We start from the raw sequence: 13,499 nt of genomic DNA, 5'->3' as shown, positions 1-13,499 counted from the left end.
ATATACACAATGGAATTCTATGCCTCCATCAGAAAGAATGACATTGCCTCATTTGTTAGGAAATGGAAAGACTTGGAAAAAATTATATTAAGTGAAATAAGCCAGGGCCAAAGAAACATAGGCCCCATGGTTTCCTTTATTTGCAATAATTAGTATATGTCTGAGACAAGCAGAAAAGGTCAGATAAGTTGGTGTCAGGTGAAATGAACCCCAAGATAAGTATTCAAATGTTTTTTCTTTCATGCGATTGTTTCTAACACATTTATAAGATGATTTCTTTGTTGCTTTGTATGTCCTGCCTCCACCCCTGCTTTCACTGTATTTGATGTTGGTATAATTTGTGGAGGGGAAGGGAAAAAACAAATCGTTTAAATAGGGATACAGGTAGACCCATTGCAACAATGAGATGTACAAGATGTTATGTTGAAAAGTGAACTTTACAACTTTGGCAGTGGGTGGGGGGGATATGGGGCAGTTGGGGGGGGAGATGGGAAGGGATGGGAAGGGAAACAAAGGAGGAGGCTACAATGCTTGATGAGAAATGTATTCATTATCTTGCCCATGTAATTGTAACTCCTCTGTACAGTATTTTCACAATTTAAAAAAAAAGCTGACCAACACATGAGGCTAGGGACATGTCCACCATGGTCCCCTGTTCACCCAAAGACTAGAATAAGAGTAGGCAGGTTGCATTCCAGGCCAAATCTAGCCCACTGCTTGTTTTTTATAGATCACCTGAGAGCAGAGAATGGTTTGTGAATACTTCTAAACTGTTGGGGAAAAAAAACAAGAAGAACAATGTTTCATGACATGGAAAAATTATATGAAATTCGAATTTCAGTGTTCATAAAGTTTTATTGGATCCTACCTGTACTCATCCATTTACATATTGTCTATGGTACTTTCCTCTCACCATGAGAGAGTTGAAGAGTTATGACAGAGAAAAAAAATAATGCAGAGTAGGGCCAAGTTGCAGTTCAGCCATGTGTCAGGGGTTAAACTCAGAGCTTCCAAATTCCTACAGCGTTTTTACTCATTGAATTTCTCCAAACTGACAACAAAGACTGCAAAAAACTATAACTCAGAATCTAACCTATTCCACTTTTAGTAGGTTTCCTAGATATCCTTAGTAGGTAAATATCCTGAGGACCTGGTATAAAAGGTACTTTGTTAAAAGCCACTTTAGGAAAAGATACTTCAAGGAATAAGAGCATTGCTGCTGAAAAGAGCCAACGTGTCCTGTTTGTGCCCAAGTTGAGTTTGGTTTCTCATTCTGTTAGAAAATACAAACCCCTAGGAATTTCCTGGTCTGATGCCACATTGCTCTGCTTTCAGACCTTGCTTTGGTTCCTCTTCTGACACAGGAACAAAGCCACAGGCTCCTGCAGTAAATTATCCTGGGATTAGAGGACCTTGCCCCAGCTCAACCCTGCTCAACCCAGAGCTACAAAAAGATGAAACACTGGTGTTAATTCAAGTCTCTTGAAAATTGGTGAATCTTCCATTCAAAAGCTGCTGTTGGGGGTATTCTGACATAATTCACTCTAACCAATAAGAAGAGGTGATGTTCAAGGGCAGTTGAGACCAAGGTAGTAAAATGATGCTTTGGGTAAGCAATAATCTACAGCCTGAAGGAAACCCTAGCTTTAATCTTACAAGTGCTCAGGACTAGAAGGGGTCTTAAAGGTTGTCCAGTTGTTATGGACTGCACATGTGTGCCTTTCAAAATCTATACATTTAAATTCTCACCTGTGACCTGATGGTATTTGGAGGTAAGCCTATACGGCGATTAGCTTTAGATGAGATCCTGAGGTGAGAGCTTTTGTAAGTGTCCTTACAAACAGAAAAGGAGATCGGTGCTGGTGGCTCATGTCTACTATCCTAACTCCTTAGGAGGCTAGATTTGAGGGTTATGGTTCAAAGCCAGTCCAGGCAGAAAAGTCCTATGGAACTCTTATCTCCAATAAATGACTCAAGTAGTAGAGCACTAGCCTTGAGAAAAAGAATCTCAGGGACAGCACTCAGGCCCTGAGTTTAAGCCCCAGGACCAGTCCAGAAAAAAAAAAAGAAAAGGAAATTAGAGCATTCTTTCTGTTCCCCATCCCCCCACTACCTTTGTGGAGAAAACCTTCTTCAGAACCAACAATTCTAGAAACAACCAGATCCAGGATATCCCATCTCTGGAACTGGGAGAAATCAATGTCTGTTGTTTAAGACACTCAGTGCATGGAACTTTATTTTACAACAGTCTAAGCAAAGACATACCCATCAGCATACTTGGATTCTGAGTGACCCTTCCACAGCCTCCCCTTGGGGGTCTAGAGGATGCTGCCATCACACCCCTTTGACAAAAACCATAGTGACTCCTGATCATCTGTTGAAATTTGCTTCCTTAAGTTTAACTTGATGGTTTTGGTTCCATTCCTTGGTTCCCCAAGCAAAAGTTTAATTCCTCTTCCATGAGAGCCTCATAACCACTGCACCTATTCTTATACCCAATCCATTGCCATTTCCCCATGATTTCATCACTGTTCTTCCTCCATACCCAGTAAGCTAACATTTTCTAGCCACTCCATCAGCTATGATTCCAAGTCTCATTTTTCCACAAAAGGTTTCAATAGGGATGTAAGTAACAGATGTGATTGTCAGTCACATTTCTTCTCCCTCATGGGGAGATACACATAAGTAAGAGCCTACTGGATAAGCCACAGTCAGAATCAGTAAGAGAGATTTATAGTTCGGGTAGACAGTTGTCTGTCTGAAATGACACCGAGGATGGATACTTCTGTCTATCACAAGGAATGGGACAAGGCTCCAGAAAGGTATTTCAAGATGGGCTGTGTCTTGGGCATCCCTGCTAAGCTTAAAAAGTTTTAAGTGTGCATAAGGGTGCTCCTAAGCAAACGACAAAGAACTAACAGCATCCCTGAGGGCAGAATTGGGCATGTCTGAAGGAGAAGAAACTCATCTCTTCAGATAGATTATCTAGCTCAATGGTTAGCAAACTACTTGGCCTTGAGGCCAAATCAAGCCTGTTGCCTATTTCTGTAAATAAAGTTTCACTGAAGCAAAACTATCCCATTCATTTGCCTTTTGTCTGTAGTTTTTTTTGGTTTGTGTATTTACTACACTAGCAGAGTTCAGTAACTGTAACAGAGACTGTAATCTCAAACCTAAAATACTTATCATCTGACTTCTACAGAAACTATCTTCTGATATAGCTCACTGTTTCCTGTACTGTATGCCTGGACATAGTAACTAGTCCTGTGTGATACTTCCCCAAATACAATGGTAGACTTTCTTTCCATCAGATGGACCTACTGGACACCCATCTCCAGCCTTTCAGTCTGCTGCAAGTCGTGCAGCAGCACATCTGCTGGAAACTTTCTTTAACTCAGCACTCCTCTGACTCACGTGGCCCTATCAACATTCCAAGGAGCACAGGAGCACACTCAGTGAAACACCAATCTTGTTGCTTATTATTGCTCTTTAAATTGATTTTTTTTCTATTTCTTTCTAAGCCTGTAGACAGGACTTGCTTAGATTTTTCCAGTCTAGTGATGGCTTTTCTGATGACATCTAAGAGAAAGATTGTGGTTCTCCTCTTAGGTAGAAAGGTAGAGAGGGACATTGTCCCCTTCTCTGAGGAGCCAGTCATGATGTGAATTGTGGAGACCTTCCAGTGGGCAGCAGAGTTGTGCTCCAATATTATTGGATGTGCCCTCTTTATTAAACTATCCCTTATGATCATGGAAATATATCTTTCATCTTAAAACCAAGCCCACTCTGGGACCCTCATTCCCAGTCAAATACCACCCATTACTCAGATGACATTTACAACAGAAATTCTCTAAGCCTTTACTTACCTGTACTTATTCCCCACCCCCACATCCTACCTTCTTATTCTCTCATGGACCTTCTTTCCTCAATCTTTCTCTTCTACCACTCTCCTGAAATAGCTCTTGTCAAGGTCACCATGACCTCCAGGTGGCCAAACCCGATGGTCGAAGTTCAACATTAGTTGTACTTAAAGTATCTGCTAAGTTCTATCTACACAAGTAATAACCCCCATACTTCCATAAATGCCTTTTTTCTTGGCTCCTAGGACCCTCCTGTCTCCTGGTTCTCAGCTATTACCCAGATTCCCTTGTCTCTCTGATTGCTAGTTAGGAGTATCTCAGAGCTTTTACTATACTTCTTCTCTCTTTTTTTCCTTTTCTCGTGTCCATCTATCTATCTTTGAGACTCCTCTGTCTTATGCCTTTAAACATCCATATTTCTGTCTCTATCCTTTGTCTGGAATATTCTTTTTCCAGAAACCCACTTGGCTTACTTCACGTTTCTGTTGACATAGCTCATGACTGGTAAGTTCTTCCCTGGCCAGTGCATATAGATGTTTATAAAATCATACATACCCCTTAGCTCTGTTTCCCAGGACTCTTATGCTATGCCTTCTGTGCTTTCTAGAACTTATTACTGCCTCACATCTTCTATATCTGTTTGCTTAGTCCTTAGTTGTCTCTTTCCATTACCAGAACATATACTTCATGAAATCAGGAAATGTTTGGTTCTCTGCTGTAATCCTGGGTCTCAGAACCCTGCATGGTATGTAGTAGGCACTCAGTAAATCTATTTCAGGATGGGTGAATAGAGTGGTGATTTGTCTGACATGGGACTCTGTGGTTCATCATTCTTTCGTAGCTGGAGGAACAAGCATTGGATATTTTAATCATATGGTTTAGCAGTAGAAGGGGCATAACTGTATTTCCAGGTTTTAATGCCTATGTATTATCTAGGTAGACAATTTTATTTTTGTCTACCTTAAATTACCATTTCAGTTCAAAGCATTATAAGACTTCGATGTTTTGAAAAGATTTCATTCCACAGGGCCAAGCAGAGAGCAACAGAGACTCTGAAATATTTATCTCCTTCCTATCTCCTATTGAGGAGACATATTAAGAACTATAGCTGAGGTCTTCCCTCACTCTTCTATACATTTGAAGTAAATAACATTTTAGAACCTAGTATCTTGGATCTGGATAGCATCTCAAATGTACGTCTTGTTTTCCCAGCAATTTGCACCTTGAAACGTCTGTGACACAGGAGCCATCTTCACCGTAGGAGCAGATTATATCTATTCTCATACGACGTTGCCTAGGTTGTACCAAAAACTGGGTCTCCCTAAATCTTCTACACATTGGTCCTGCCCACATTGACACAAATTCTGAATAAATCCCATTTTCCCTTTACTTGTCAGGTCCTCAAGCAGGCCTCTGAACATAAAAAACAGCATTTATTCTATTCATGTTGGCCTAGATTCCAGTATAATTTTGCTACCTATTATGATAAACACAGGTTACTAAATCTTCGCTATTTATTCCCAGGTTGCAGTAGGTGTATAAAGTACAGTCATTACTAGAATAGAGATAGGGAAACCAAGGCATATGGATTGCAGACGGCTTGATGTTGTCCCTGTGGACAAATGATTCAGGGCTGTGTGTCCTGACTTGGATTCCCTAATGTGTTGCACACTCCAGAGAAAGCTATTACAATAACGACTCCAAGAACATTAGAATTCCTATTATTGAGAAAGATGCACTTTCATTTAAAGGCCTTCATTCTTCTTAGATGAGCTCTACTTTCTGCTTTCCCTTCATTTGGATCCATGTTTATTATTTCCACTCCACTGCTGACCTGATAAAGCTAGAATTCCACTTACCCCAGCCAGCCAACTCAGAGCCAGGCAATAGGGAGCAGGAGCACTTGGTCTGTAGGAAATAAAACTTGCTCTCCAGTTTTGTCAGCAAGCTGGATTTAAATTGACAAGAGCACAGCTTTACAAAAATTAGATCTATTATATGTCCCATAGAAGAAAAAGGTCATTGGGCAAATGTTACCCTGTATCTTATTTTACAGCCAGAATCTGGACATTAGTATCAAATCATTTGCTTGTATCAAGAGAATAATTTTAAAAAATGACCCTGGATAAAAACCACATTGTAGTTCTGCTTGTGAATTTTGTTACTTAAATACATTTCACTTATTCTGAAATCACTCTGCAGTTGCTGACACTGTACTTTCTCCAGGACCCCACTGAAAAATTTATTGGAGGTGTCTGGGATCATTAATTGATTCTTCCAGATTCCCATTGGAGCCCATTTCTCAGGCGATAGCTCCTAAGACAGAACAGACGTTTCTTTAATGTGATCTGGATTGGTGACACCAGCAAAGTGCAGGAAAGGGGCAGACATGTGAAACGTTGTCCATCAGACCAAATGCAATTCACCCAGAGCCTCTGGGGATGGATGGACTGCAAAGAGATTACTTCAAGACTCCCATGGTCAGAGTTATAGGAATAGGTGATTGGAAGCCACAGACTTCTCTATAGCTTTCCATAAGGCATGTGTCTAGAACCTACTATGTTTGGATTTGTGGGAGCATATTTTTTGATCCAAAAAGCACTTATGGAGCATCTACTATATGCCTATCAAAAAGTATAATTTCATAAATAGGACTCAATATAACCCTCCCTATTTCCTTGGGGGTGGGTAGTTTTAGTTTCCTGGATTCTCTCTCTCTCTCTCTGTCTATCTGTCTGTCTCTCTCCATCCTTCTCTCTCTTCTCCCTTCTTTCTCCTCTTCCCTTCCTTTCCTTTCCCTTCCTTTGATGGTATTAGGGTTTGAATTCAGGGTCTTGTGCTTCATGCTTGGCATTCAGGCTCTCTATTACTTGAGCCACACCTACAACTCAGGTTTTTTATTTGCTTGTTTGTTTGCTCTTAGATGTTTACATAAATGACTATGACTTCCATCTTAAACTTTACCACCATGAAGGCAGAGGTTCAATAAATGGGTAAACACAGTCAGACAAATAAGATTCTCAGGATAGTATCATCTCAGAGCTCCTGACAGTAGCAAATTAACACAGAGCAACTTGCTCAAGATTATAAACCCGGAAAATAGCAGATCAGGACTTCATATCAAAATGTAATCTAAGACCTGTGCTTCCCTACCTTCCCTTCATAGTCCCCTTTCCCCTGTTCCTGCCATGTTTAGGGGTCTTTTTAATGCCTTTGCGCTAATGACACACCTCTACAGATATGTTCTCAAGAGTGTCCTGACAATCTTTCAGATTTAAAAAGTGTAGTTTTTATAACTATAGGTTGTATTGTTTCCCCCTTCACTTTTAGCTATGAGTCTGCTTTAATTTGTTTGTTTGACTCTTTATCTGGATGATCATTGAAGTCCCTAGTATGATTCACTGCACTCTGTTTTCTTGGTCTTGCTCATTCCTGGTATAATTCACCGTACTCTGTTTTCTTGGCCTCATTCATCCCTGGCAGTTGTATCCACATTTCCAGTGTCCATGTTAATACTTCACACACATGGATAGTTTGTCTCTGGTTTCCATCTTGAGCTAACCTTGTCCACAAGTGAATGCTCACTACGCCATTCTTCCAGCCCAGGCTCTTGACTTCCCCAAATGCCCACTGGACCCCAGGCCCTGAAGGCCACCATGTTATGGAGTAGTCTGTGAAAGAGACAGCTGGTTCATCTCATGGATGGGCTGATGAGAGTGAGGACTTGAGCCACATGGTCCTCAGCAAGGGGCTGGGCTCAGTGTTAGTGAGAAGCTGGATAGAGGAAAAGGTGGTCAAACTCAGCCTGTAGGCAGGCAGTTCAGCTCTCTTTCCTCCTACCTGCCTTAAGAGTTCTACCCTAACCTATCCACCAGAAGGACTTCAGAACCAGCTTAGGAGTAAAAGAATGCAGAACAAGTATATAACTTAGAGACCTTGACCTTCTCTTCACACTTGGTATTGACATATCATGCATGTTCTGGGGATACAAAATCAAATGTGAGCTGCTTCAGATAGGAACAATTTGGAGAATCAATGAATAAATTCTAGTCCTATTTACACCTCAGTCTCCATACTAATTGTTTATTCATCAGCATTCTGCCATGACTGCAGTCATAGGTAGTTTTCTGTAAATGAACCTAAAAATTTTTATTAACCCAAATTATTTTTAAATGCCTGAGCCACAAGGAAGCTTAGAGCTAAACATAGTACTCAAATGTAATAATAAATTTATCCCAGATGCCTGGCATTTCTCATTCTCTTCTCCTTTTAATTAGTTCTGGCTGCCTTTCCATTTTTAATTGTCCAGGTTTATTTGAGATTGAACATAATAAACCACCTCAATCCCTTTTGCATTTCTTTGCAGGAAATCAAATTAGTGAACATTTTTAGCTGTTGACACTTCCTTTGAAGTCCTAGGTCTTTACTTTTAAAAAAATAAAACTGAAAACAGAAGAAGAAATGGAAACATAGTTTGCCAGCTTAAACACTGTTCTTCCTTATGGATGGACATATGACATGAGACATCTGTCGCTGGTGCATATATCACATAGATATGCTGGCTTGGGACACATTTATACATCCTCCACGGAGAAAACCTGGTTTTCCATGAATTCATATCTTGACCACTAGAGAGTGTGCCCTGAATTCAGCACTTTTTTAAACAATATTTTTTTAACTATAAAATGATTTCTATTGTCAAAGCATGGTTGGTTCACACACTGCTGTATGTCCTTATCTAGACTGATTTATTTGCACCCTCCGGTAACCTGGTTACTTGGCTTTGCAGATTTCCACTGGACTTGCTTTTCCCTCTGGCTAAGCAGAATCACATTTACATCTGTGAGTCAGGCAGAAGATGAACTCTACAGCAGAGGGACTAATGGGCAGAGTAAAATGGAGCCAGTGTGTTCTACTTGACTCCATTATCTTGTTCCCAATCAGTATGGATCCTGCTCTGGTAGACCAGCATGGCTGGAGACTTACAGGAGTGTCAGGGCTCAAGAAGAAGTTACAGGCTGCGTTAGCACTCCTCTACGTTCCAATGCCTCTTAGATTCTGCGGGCCACGGTTTCCTACCTCGCTGGATGTGACCTTTGCAGCAGATCCCAATGGGCACCAGCATCAGGGGTCCTGTTTGCTCATCTCAGTTCTGCACCCCCAGCCAGTCTCTATCACCTTACTCTCGGGAAGGCCTGTTTTCTCAACAGAGAGGATACTCCCCAGCTCACGATTCAACTTTTAGCCTATTTCAAGTGTCTGACACAATGGTAAGGGCTCTGTTTCTGTTCCTTCGCTTCACTCCTTATTCTCCAGTCACCTGTGCCTTTGCCGTGTCACCAAGCCCATCTTTTCTTCAAGTCTCCTTTCTTTATACTGACAGCAGGTTCAACTCACATCGAATCATCTAGGAGTTGACAAAGATTCTCTTCTTAGCCAAACATTTGGCAGGTTCTTCTGAGCCTAGCTAGTTCCTAGTTTTTAACAAGAATCTATCTGATTTAGCCAGAATCGCCTACTCCCAATAAATGATCAAACTTCGCATCTTCCACCATCCCCAGGTAGATCTGATCACTCTGGACGATCCTCAGAGTGCTGGCCAGCTCCTGGTGATGGGTTGACTCCCTTTCTCCTCTCTACACTGGTTCCAGTAGTTGTCCATCTCTAGACCATGTCCCCCTTTTCAATACAATTAATCATCACATTTTATAGTACCTGTTGTGAACAATGCTATCTCCTTATCCTTTTGACTAAATCCTCACTCCAGCCCACAGCTATGCCAGGTAGCTTCTTTATATAAGTGATCAAGTATAACTCATCTTTACACTTTTTTCCAGGTTCACATTACAATAGGAGCCAGTAGGTACTCAGTAGCTATGCAGATAACCATAAGTCTGATGAAGAATTCAGAGCAGATATTGATGGGTAATAAAGATTTGAGATGCTATCTAAGCAGTTTACTAGCATAGGAGCCTAAGACAGCACTTGTACTACTGGGAATACCTCAGAGGGAAATCCAGTTAGCTAATATTAAGGATGAGGCAGACACCTTTAACCCTCAGGCCTTTCATTACCTTGTAGTCTGGTTTGGTAGAGGACCTCTCCTATGCAGAGCTCAGGGTCTGAGTCCCATTTTGTTTATTTCAAAGACACCAATTAAGTAAGGAATGAAGAGACGCAGCCCCTGCTCTGGTGAATATCTCTACAGTGGACTTCATGGAGTAGCAGCCACATCTGTTAAGTCACTAACAGCTCTTAAGACAGGACATGAGAATTCTAAGGAGGGAAGACAGAGCCCCTATCTGTAATTCCTGGGATGTCTAGTGTAGAAGGGATGGCATTTGATCCAGAATTTGCAGGTGAACAGAACTTCTTCTGGTGGGATTTAGGCAAAGGGCAACTTAGAGAGAGGGGAGAGATTATCAGCACTGAATAGAGGGAAGGAAGTGGATGGCATGTTGTACATTTCTGCTGAACTTTCTATGTAGGAATGGAAGTTTTGAACTTTCACAGAGCTCCTATTGGTAAGAGGGAAGATGATTTAAAATTCAAGCATCAAAGTGTCTGAAGAAAAGGTGAGAAATTGGTAGCATGTGGTTCGTTTCTTCCTGTCTGTGTAGACCATTCAAGACATGAAAGTATCTTCTCTTTTGGACAAACATCACTGAAAGAGTCTGCATGCAGTGTCTAGAAGCATTATATGTGGGAAATCTTTGGGCTTAGTGATCAGAAGATCCTAAAATCAAGTCTAAAACTAATATCAGTTTGGCTAGACACCCTGAGAAAGGGGCAAACACTAGTCTCCTCTCTTATGTCACTGAAATAAGCCCATAAAAGAAAGTGATGATTTTATTTCAATGGATATAGTTCACTACTGGGCATTTAGTTGGCACGTAGCATTCACTAAGTCTTTCTGCTGAACCAAACTTTACTCAGACTGCTGTAAACCTTCTTCTTGGTGGTGGTCTCCTTCCTGTCTTTGGCTTACCCAGCTTAGTTTTTGTAAGAATTCTGTAAAGGCAGTTTAGCCAAAGCTGTTCTTCCTTTCATTACTCACAATGCTCCTTGTCTATCCATCACCGTTTTACCTGCTATATCTGGCAGTGAGTCTAAAGTCTATCTCTAGTTGTATGACCCTTACTGCAATAATCTTCCTCACTGTTCAAAAATACAACAGAATAATTTTTGTGTTATAGTTCATGCCAGTGGCTATCACTGAGTGTCTCTTCAGGGATCTGCCTCACTTGTTTCTGATTGAAAAGATGGCACACTTGCAGTCATATGAAGAATGCTCTTTCCTGTTCTCCCAGATGAGCTAAAGAAACATGCATATATGTGGAGAATCCAGGCAGATACTTCAAGGTCAGATAGTGAGGGGGGTTACAGAGTTTGCATTGGCACATGCATCAATACCTTCCCTTGGGGGGACCAATGTGGTGAACTGCCAGGGGATTGAGCGAGACCTTTAGAAGCTGCTTGGTTTCTGACCAACATTTAGCCCAGTTCTGAGCAATCCAATCAGCCTTTATTGAGGGAGAGGAAACCAAAGTTTCTGTTCAAAGGTCAACCTCAAAATTCAATCCACAAGCAATTATAGCAGTGTTTTAAGAACCAGAGTTGAGGTTCAAAGTCTAGCTCCTTTCAAATTTTTTTTGATACAACTGGCCTCTGCCCTTTGACAAACAAAGCTGAGTTTCAAATAGCTACAAAACAATTTTAATTTAAAATCTAAAACTCAGCCATCCCTTCAAGTTGTCATCATTTTGTTGTACATCGTTTGGTTGAAAAGTCAAGGTCACTGCGCATCACCTCCTTTCAGTGTGGCTCCATCCCTGAACTTGTTGCCATTATTTTTCTAAGTAAAGGGTGTTTCCTCTACTCCAGAGGGATCTTCTGTCCCCCAGTTAGGCTCCTAACCTGTCAACTCTCTCCCAGGACTCAGATGCTTCCCACAGCCCTCATTCTCCTCTCTACCCAATCTGCCTTCCCACGATGTTGAGCTGCTGCACAATGGAATTGTGTGGTTCTTTCCCGCAAGGTGCAAGATGATTAAACACTAAAACCCTTGATAACTAGGCATTTATTTGAATATGGTATGTGTTAAGAAAACAGCTACATAACTAGCATATATTATTGCACAGATGAGTTAAATATTTTTTAAAAAGCTTTAAGAAAGCTAACTGACCTCTAAGACTAACACCAAGGAAATGGTAGTAAGAGCGATATTTTGGTTTGGAAACAAGGGGTTGAAGTTTAGCTAATGTGTGCACAGTAGAGAGCACTGGGCTGGTAGTGTGCAGCCCTGGTTCAATTTCTTACTGTCCATGTAGCCTTGGGCAAATATCTTAGTCTCTCTAAACCGCCACTGGGAAGTTTTATATATTCTTGGGGCCAGATTCTTTCCTGATTTTTAAGTGTATTAATTTCCAAACTGCTCACTGAGTTGTTGAATTCTCAAGTTCAAAGTCTATTCTTAGTCTTTTTTCCCCCCATTTGAGACTCAAACTTGCTATCAGTTTCAACTTAATACTCATAGGCAAGTGCTTTACCACCTGAGCTATGCTTCCAACTCCTCTAGTCCTAGTCTCTTCTTCCCTCTCGAGTATCAGTTCTGAGGTTGTTGTAGTTCCTCCAGCCTATTGACTCCACTGAGACAGTCCTCTTCAACTCACTGATGACATCCCAAGCCAAGAGCAGGGCTGAGCAATGCAGCTGCCAGAACAACACAACTCACACAGGCTTTGCGGTTAAGAACCCTACCTTCAAGGAAGATGTGCTTTATCAAAATGGGTTTGGGCACTTGCAGAAATATCTCCATTCATTCATAGTTGTAGTCCTCCCTTAGATGGTCTAACAAGACACATTGAGAGTCCCTGAGCTGCTGCTCACGCTGCTGCCTTGTAATGATAGGGAAGATGGAGGAATCTCAGGCAGTACTCTGAAGCTCTGGTGTCCTGGGATGAACTATACCCACAATAAGGGCTTCTGAGCGACATCAAGGGAGAGCTGGCCCATTCCAACAATCATGAGGGATCCTCTGGGGAGAGTGAGACAAACAGCCAGGATTCTAGATTCATTAGTTGACTCCCTGTAGATGTTCAGCTTTGGATCAGTGATTCCCTTACTCTCTACATCAATCTCTTCAGCAGCTAGAAATAATAATTGTTATTAAGAGTTAAAAGGCTTTGTCTTAATGGGATTGCATGAAATTGCAGAGCTTCTGCATGGCAAAGGACATAGCTAGCAAGATCAATAGAAAGCCCACGGAGGGGCTGGGAAGATGGCTCAGTGGTAGAGCGCTTGCCTTGCATGCCTGAGACCCTGGGTTCGATTCCTCAGCACCACATAAGCAAAAAGAAAAAAGCCAGAAGTGGCGCTGTGGCTCAAGTAGTAGAGCACTAGCCTTGAGCTGAAGAGCTGAGGGACAGCATCCAAGCCCAGAGTTCAAACCCCACTACCGGACCCCCCCCCCAAAAAAAGAAAGAAAGCCCACGGATTGGGAGATCTTCACTAGCCATACAACGGACAAGGGTCTCATATCTAAATATACCTGGAACTCAAAAAATTAAATCCCCCAACAACAAATCCTCAAAGAAACAACTGCCCAATAAATAAGTGGGCTAAAGAATTAAAGAGAAA

At 41.5% G+C, this 13,499-nt stretch overlaps 1 protein-coding gene across 1 annotated transcript in view; it reads right to left on the bottom strand.

The window, feature by feature from the left end:
- Positions 1 to 13,499, bottom strand: part of Alk (anaplastic lymphoma receptor tyrosine kinase) — a 716,643-nt gene that overhangs the window by 409,359 nt on the left and 293,785 nt on the right. The gene's annotated exons all lie outside the window — the stretch shown is intronic.

The sequence above is a fragment of the Dipodomys ordii genome, unplaced genomic scaffold, assembly GCF_000151885.1.
Source record: "Dipodomys ordii isolate 6190 unplaced genomic scaffold, Dord_2.0 Scaffold20, whole genome shotgun sequence".
In the NCBI taxonomy this organism is placed as follows: domain Eukaryota; kingdom Metazoa; phylum Chordata; class Mammalia; order Rodentia; family Heteromyidae; genus Dipodomys; species Dipodomys ordii.
The sequence above is the reverse complement of the archived record's forward strand: the minus strand, read 5'-3'. Positions and strand labels throughout refer to the sequence as shown.